This window comes from Osmia lignaria, unplaced genomic scaffold, assembly GCF_051020975.1.
Source record: "Osmia lignaria lignaria isolate PbOS001 unplaced genomic scaffold, iyOsmLign1 scaffold0059, whole genome shotgun sequence".
Taxonomy (NCBI): Eukaryota; Metazoa; Arthropoda; class Insecta; order Hymenoptera; family Megachilidae; genus Osmia; species Osmia lignaria.
The window spans coordinates 115,001-122,500 of NW_027478200.1; the positions used below are offsets into that span (position 1 = coordinate 115,001).

General features: G+C 40.9%; 1 non-coding gene across 1 annotated transcript in view; it reads left to right on the forward strand.

Annotated features, from left to right (window-relative positions):
- The first annotated feature begins 7,105 nt into the window (after window positions 1-7,105).
- Window positions 7,106-7,500, forward strand: part of LOC143307544 (small subunit ribosomal RNA) — a 1,923-nt gene continuing 1,528 nt past the window's right edge. The window contains exon 1 of the ribosomal RNA XR_013064662.1: window positions 7,106-7,500. This exon is cut by the window's right edge and continues 1,528 nt beyond it. This is a non-coding gene — a ribosomal RNA (small subunit ribosomal RNA).

Genomic DNA, 7,500 nt, shown 5'->3' on the forward strand with positions numbered 1-7,500 from the left:
AGGAGACTATCTTATTGCGAAAGTCAAAATCGCACGCTCTCACGGCGATTTGCCCCCGTATACGCCTGGGCGTAAGCCCGTGCGTCGCCGACCTAGCGGCCTGCCGATCGGTATTTAGAGGGAGGCACTTTGAAAGCAACACGCCGTTGGAACTTTGAAAAATTTCGATGCGTCGCCAAAGTTCGTACTTTTCGATAAAATCTTCGTCCTATGATACATTTCGATCAAGAACTACATTGATCGTCATGAAACTGTTTTTTTTTTTGGGAGACGTGTACGCTCCTTTTCATAAAGGAGACTATCTTATTGCGAAAGTCAAAATCGCACGCTCTCACGGCGATTTGCCCCCGTATACGCCTGGGCGTAAGCCCGTGCGTCGCCGACCTAGCGGCCTGCCGATCGGTATTTAGAGGGAGGCACTTTGAAAGCAACACGCCGTTGGAACTTTGAAAAATTTCGATGCGTCGCCAAAGTTCGTACTTTTCGATAAAATCTTCGTCCTATGATACATTTCGATCAAGAACTACATTGATCGTCATGAAACTGTTTTTTTTTTTGGGAGACGTGTACGCTCCTTTTCATAAAGGAGACTATCTTATTGCGAAAGTCAAAATCGCACGCTCTCACGGCGATTTGCCCCCGTATACGCCTGGGCGTAAGCCCGTGCGTCGCCGACCTAGCGGCCTGCCGATCGGTATTTAGAGGGAGGCACTTTGAAAGCAACACGCCGTTGGAACTTTGAAAAATTTCGATGCGTCGCCAAAGTTCGTACTTTTCGATAAAATCTTCGTCCTATGATACATTTCGATCAAGAACTACATTGATCGTCATGAAACTGTTTTTTTTTTTGGGAGACGTGTACGCTCCTTTTCATAAAGGAGACTATCTTATTGCGAAAGTCAAAATCGCACGCTCTCACGGCGATTTGCCCCCGTATACGCCTGGGCGTAAGCCCGTGCGTCGCCGACCTAGCGGCCTGCCGATCGGTATTTAGAGGGAGGCACTTTGAAAGCAACACGCCGTTGGAACTTTGAAAAATTTCGATGCGTCGCCAAAGTTCGTACTTTTCGATAAAATCTTCGTCCTATGATACATTTCGATCAAGAACTACATTGATCGTCATGAAACTGTTTTTTTTTTTGGGAGACGTGTACGCTCCTTTTCATAAAGGAGACTATCTTATTGCGAAAGTCAAAATCGCACGCTCTCACGGCGATTTGCCCCCGTATACGCCTGGGCGTAAGCCCGTGCGTCGCCGACCTAGCGGCCTGCCGATCGGTATTTAGAGGGAGGCACTTTGAAAGCAACACGCCGCTGGAACTTTGAAAAATTTCGGGGCAAAGCAATACGCGGCTGGGACTTTGAAATATTTCGGAGCGCACTTAAAGTTCGTTATTTTGGCTAAACGGAGCGAAAATCTGCATTTATACCATCACGGACGTTAGTTCAATAGCGTTTAACGATCGATCCACGGTACAGAATGCAAAAATATGATTGTTAAAATTTTCGACTAATCGGTTCTAAGAGGCGAAGCAATACGCCGCTGGGACTTTGAAATATTTCGGAGCGCACCTAAAGTTCGTTATTTTGGCTAAACGGAGCGAAAATCTGCATTTATACCATCACGGACGTTAGTTTAATAGCGTTTAACGATGGATCCACGGTACAGAATGCAAAAATATGATTGTTAAAATTTTCGACTAATCGGTTCTAAGAGGCGAAGCAATACGCCGCTGGGACTTTGAAATATTTCGGAGCGCACCTAAAGTTCGTTATTTTGGCTAAACGGAGCGAAAATCTGCATTTATACCATCACGGACGTTAGTTTAATAGCGTTTAACGATGGATCCACGGTACAGAATGCAAAAATATGATTGTTAAAATTTTCGACTAATCGGTTCTAAGAGGCGAAGCAATACGCCGCTGGGACTTTGAAATATTTCGGAGCGCACCTAAAGTTCGTTATTTTGGCTAAACGGAGCGAAAATCTGCATTTATACCATCACGGACGTTAGTTTAATAGCGTTTAACGATGGATCCACGGTACAGAATGCAAAAATATGATTGTTAAAATTTTCGACTAATCGGTTCTAAGAGGCGAAGCAATACGCCGCTGGGACTTTGAAATATTTCGGAGCGCACTTAAAGTTCGTTATTTTGGCTAAACGGAGCGAAAATCTGCATTTATACCATCACGGACGTTAGTTCAATAGCGTTTAACGATCGATCCACGGTACAGAATGCAAAAATATGATTGTTAAAATTTTCGACTAATCGGTTCTAAGAGGCGAAGCAATACGCCGCTGGGACTTTGAAATATTTCGGAGCGCACCTAAAGTTCGTTATTTTGGCTAAACGGAGCGAAAATCTGCATTTATACCATCACGGACGTTAGTTTAATAGCGTTTAACGATGGATCCACGGTACAGAATGCAAAAATATGATTGTTAAAATTTTCGACTAATCGGTTCTAAGAGGCGAAGCAATACGCCGCTGGGACTTTGAAATATTTCGGAGCGCACCTAAAGTTCGTTATTTTGGCTAAACGGAGCGAAAATCTGCATTTATACCATCACGGACGTTAGTTTAATAGCGTTTAACGATGGATCCACGGTACAGAATGCAAAAATATGATTGTTAAAATTTTCGACTAATCGGTTCTAAGAGGCGAAGCAATACGCCGCTGGGACTTTGAAATATTTCGGAGCGCACCTAAAGTTCGTTATTTTGGCTAAACGGAGCGAAAATCTGCATTTATACCATCACGGACGTTAGTTTAATAGCGTTTAACGATGGATCCACGGTACAGAATGCAAAAATATGATTGTTAAAATTTTCGACTAATCGGTTCTAAGAGGCGAAGCAATACGCCGCTGGGACTTTGAAATATTTCGGAGCGCACCTAAAGTTCGTTATTTTGGCTAAACGGAGCGAAAATCTGCATTTATACCATCACGGACGTTAGTTTAATAGCGTTTAACGATGGATCCACGGTACAGAATGCAAAAATATGATTGTTAAAATTTTCGACTAATCGGTTCTAAGAGGCGAAGCAATACGCCGCTGGGACTTTGAAATATTTCGGAGCGCACTTAAAGTTCGTTATTTTGGCTAAACGGAGCGAAAATCTGCATTTATACCATCACGGACGTTAGTTCAATAGCGTTTAACGATCGATCCACGGTACAGAATGCAAAAATATGATTGTTAAAATTTTCGACTAATCGGTTCTAAGAGGCGAAGCAATACGCCGCTGGGACTTTGAAATATTTCGGAGCGCACCTAAAGTTCGTTATTTTGGCTAAACGGAGCGAAAATCTGCATTTATACCATCACGGACGTTAGTTTAATAGCGTTTAACGATGGATCCACGGTACAGAATGCAAAAATATGATTGTTAAAATTTTCGACTAATCGGTTCTAAGAGGCGAAGCAATACGCCGCTGGGACTTTGAAATATTTCGGAGCGCACCTAAAGTTCGTTATTTTGGCTAAACGGAGCGAAAATCTGCATTTATACCATCACGGACGTTAGTTTAATAGCGTTTAACGATGGATCCACGGTACAGAATGCAAAAATATGATTGTTAAAATTTTCGACTAATCGGTTCTAAGAGGCGAAGCAATACGCGGCTGGGACTTTGAAATATTTCGGAGCGCACCTAAAGTTCGTTATTTTGGCTAAACGGAGCGAAAATCTGCATTTATACCATCACGGACGTTAGTTTAATAGCGTTTAACGATGGATCCACGGTACAGAATGCAAAAATATGATTGTTAAAATTTTCGACTAATCGGTTCTAAGAGGCGAAGCAATACGCCGCTGGGACTTTGAAATATTTCGGAGCGCACCTAAAGTTCGTTATTTTGGCTAAACGGAGCGAAAATCTGCATTTATACCATCACGGACGTTAGTTTAATAGCGTTTAACGATGGATCCACGGTACAGAATGCAAAAATATGATTGTTAAAATTTTCGACTAATCGGTTCTAAGAGGCGAAGCAATACGCCGCTGGGACTTTGAAATATTTCGGAGCGCACCTAAAGTTCGTTATTTTGGCTAAACGGAGCGAAAATCTGCATTTATACCATCACGGACGTTAGTTTAATAGCGTTTAACGATGGATCCACGGTACAGAATGCAAAAATATGATTGTTAAAATTTTCGACTAATCGGTTCTAAGAGGCGAAGCAATACGCCGCTGGGACTTTGAAATATTTCGGAGCGCACTTAAAGTTCGTTATTTTGGCTAAACGGAGCGAAAATCTGCATTTATACCATCACGGACGTTAGTTCAATAGCGTTTAACGATCGATCCACGGTACAGAATGCAAAAATATGATTGTTAAAATTTTCGACTAATCGGTTCTAAGAGGCGAAGCAATACGCCGCTGGGACTTTGAAATATTTCGGAGCGCACCTAAAGTTCGTTATTTTGGCTAAACGGAGCGAAAATCTGCATTTATACCATCACGGACGTTAGTTTAATAGCGTTTAACGATGGATCCACGGTACAGAATGCAAAAATATGATTGTTAAAATTTTCGACTAATCGGTTCTAAGAGGCGAAGCAATACGCCGCTGGGACTTTGAAATATTTCGGAGCGCACCTAAAGTTCGTTATTTTGGCTAAACGGAGCGAAAATCTGCATTTATACCATCACGGACGTTAGTTTAATAGCGTTTAACGATGGATCCACGGTACAGAATGCAAAAATATGATTGTTAAAATTTTCGACTAATCGGTTCTAAGAGGCGAAGCAATACGCGGCTGGGACTTTGAAATATTTCGGAGCGCACCTAAAGTTCGTTATTTTGGCTAAACGGAGCGAAAATCTGCATTTATACCATCACGGACGTTAGTTTAATAGCGTTTAACGATGGATCCACGGTACAGAATGCAAAAATATGATTGTTAAAATTTTCGACTAATCGGTTCTAAGAGGCGAAGCAATACGCCGCTGGGACTTTGAAATATTTCGGAGCGCACCTAAAGTTCGTTATTTTGGCTAAACGGAGCGAAAATCTGCATTTATACCATCACGGACGTTAGTTTAATAGCGTTTAACGATGGATCCACGGTACAGAATGCAAAAATATGATTGTTAAAATTTTCGACTAATCGGTTCTAAGAGGCGAAGCAATACGCCGCTGGGACTTTGAAATATTTCGGAGCGCACCTAAAGTTCGTTATTTTGGCTAAACGGAGCGAAAATCTGCATTTATACCATCACGGACGCTAGTTTAATAGCGTTTAACGATCGATCCACGGTACAGAATGCAAAAATATGATTGTTAAAATTTTCGACTAATCGGTTCTAAGAGGCGAAGCAATACGCCGCTGGCACTTTGAAATATTTCGGAGCGCACCTAAAGTTCGTTATTTTGGCTAAACGGAGCGAAAATCTGCATTTATACCATCACGGACGTTAGTTTAATAGCGTTTAACGATGGATCCACGGTACAGAATGCAAAAATATGATTGTTAAAATTTTCGACTTATCGGTTCTGGATCACTGAAAAATCAAAAAAAATTATTAATTTTGATTAATTAAATTACATATGTAGTTTTATATTGTTATAGTCTCGTATTTGTTAATGTTTTGTCGTAAGAAAATGCAAAAATATCGTTTTAATGTTTTCGTCTCATCGGTTCTGGATCGCTGAAAAATCAAAAAAAAATATTAATTTTGATTAATTAAATTACAAATGGAGTTTTATATTGCTATAGTCGCTTATTTGTTAATGTTTTACCGTAAGAAAATGCAAAAATATCGTTTTAATATTTTCATCTCATCGGTTCTGGGCGGTTTTAAAATTTTTTAAAATATTAATTAAACCCATGATTTACATGAGAATGTGAATTTATTATGTCCTGCATGTTAATTTATTAATTTTCATGTATAGAACGTTATAAAATGAAAGGATATGTTCGACGATATTTTCAGTCTAAGTTTTACCGTGCCGGCGGGATGGTACGCTCTCACGGCGGTTTGCACAGGCATACGCCTGGGCGTAAGCCCATGCGTCGCCGACCTAGCGGCCGGCCGTTCGGTATTTATAGGAAGGCACTTTCGGTTCGCTCGGACCGGTCGGGAGTAGCGTCGAGCGTGTGGCTCTTTTATGACTTCGGTTGAAAAGCAGTCTACCGCTCCTCGAGAATATACTTTCTCGACTATTCTCGTTCCGGTTTTCCGTTGCGGATTATTATTAATCTCCACACAGCATTACCACGGGTCGGTGTCTAAGACCGAATGGCCCATATGTGGTGAGCCTTGTAATATAAGGCTGGTGACCTGTATGCACTTATAAATGTTGCATACTTGTACAAACTGAGCATCAACTGTCTGTAACCAAAATTTGTTAAAACTGAAAAAGTTATAAGATTGTATAAAATTTTTGAACCAAGAAAGTAGTGTTAGACGAAAATTCGTTCTATCACTTTTAGAAGGGAGACTGTTTGGAAATATTTAAAGTATAAAATACACAAAAGTCCACTGAATTATGAACAAAATTACGTCCCTGAATTTAAGAAAAGTCAAGAGGTGTCAGAAATAAAATCCTCTCTGATACGTTCAGAGAGGAAAATAAGTATGGAGAGAGGAGTAAAAATGAAAGAAGTTTTAAGGCTGGGGAAACTTCTAAAGGAGAGAGATTCCAACATATCTAATATGTACATTTAAAGCAAGTCCAAGGAACTCTCTCCGTTAATGTTTGAAAAGGTGTGTGCAGATGGAGGAGAAATGTATAAAGTACAGAGACGAGGTTGGTGGGCCCGCTCTAATGATAAAGATTATAAAATTTGGTGGCAAAATGACCAGCATGATCACTGTACGCGCTTTCTCGATTTGTATAGCATGCCACTGTCCGCGCTATCTTTTATTATATTGTCCAGCGTGTGTGGTCTACGTGCTTGCACGATGGATGCACGGCGTGAAAGTGATTTTCGTGCTTTATGAGAGGAGGAGGAGAATATTTGGCCTCTATAAGAGGTACAAAATTTATGAAATGTGTGTTACATACAAAAGAGAAATGGCTTAACGTCGATCGGTCTTACAGGGAGGGCCGACGACGAAAATTTAAATTTACAATAATAACTAAGCTCCCTGGTTGATCCTGCCAGTAGTCATATGCTTGTCTCAAAGATTAAGCCATGCATGTCTAAGTACATACCGAATTAAGGTGAAACCGCGAATGGCTCATTAAATCAGTTTTGGTTTCTTAGATCGTACAAAACATTACTTGGATAACTGTGGTAATTCTAGAGCTAATACATGCAAACCAGAATTCCACCCAGAGATGGGAGGAATGCTTTTATTAGATCAAAACCAATCGGTGGCGGACGGCTTGTCCGTTCGTCCATCGTCGGCTTTGGTGACTCTGAATAACTTTGTGCTGATCGTATGGTCATCTAGCACCGACGACGGATCTTTCAAATGTCTGCCTTATCAACTGTCGATGGTAGGTTCTACGCCTACCATGGTTGTAACGGGTAACG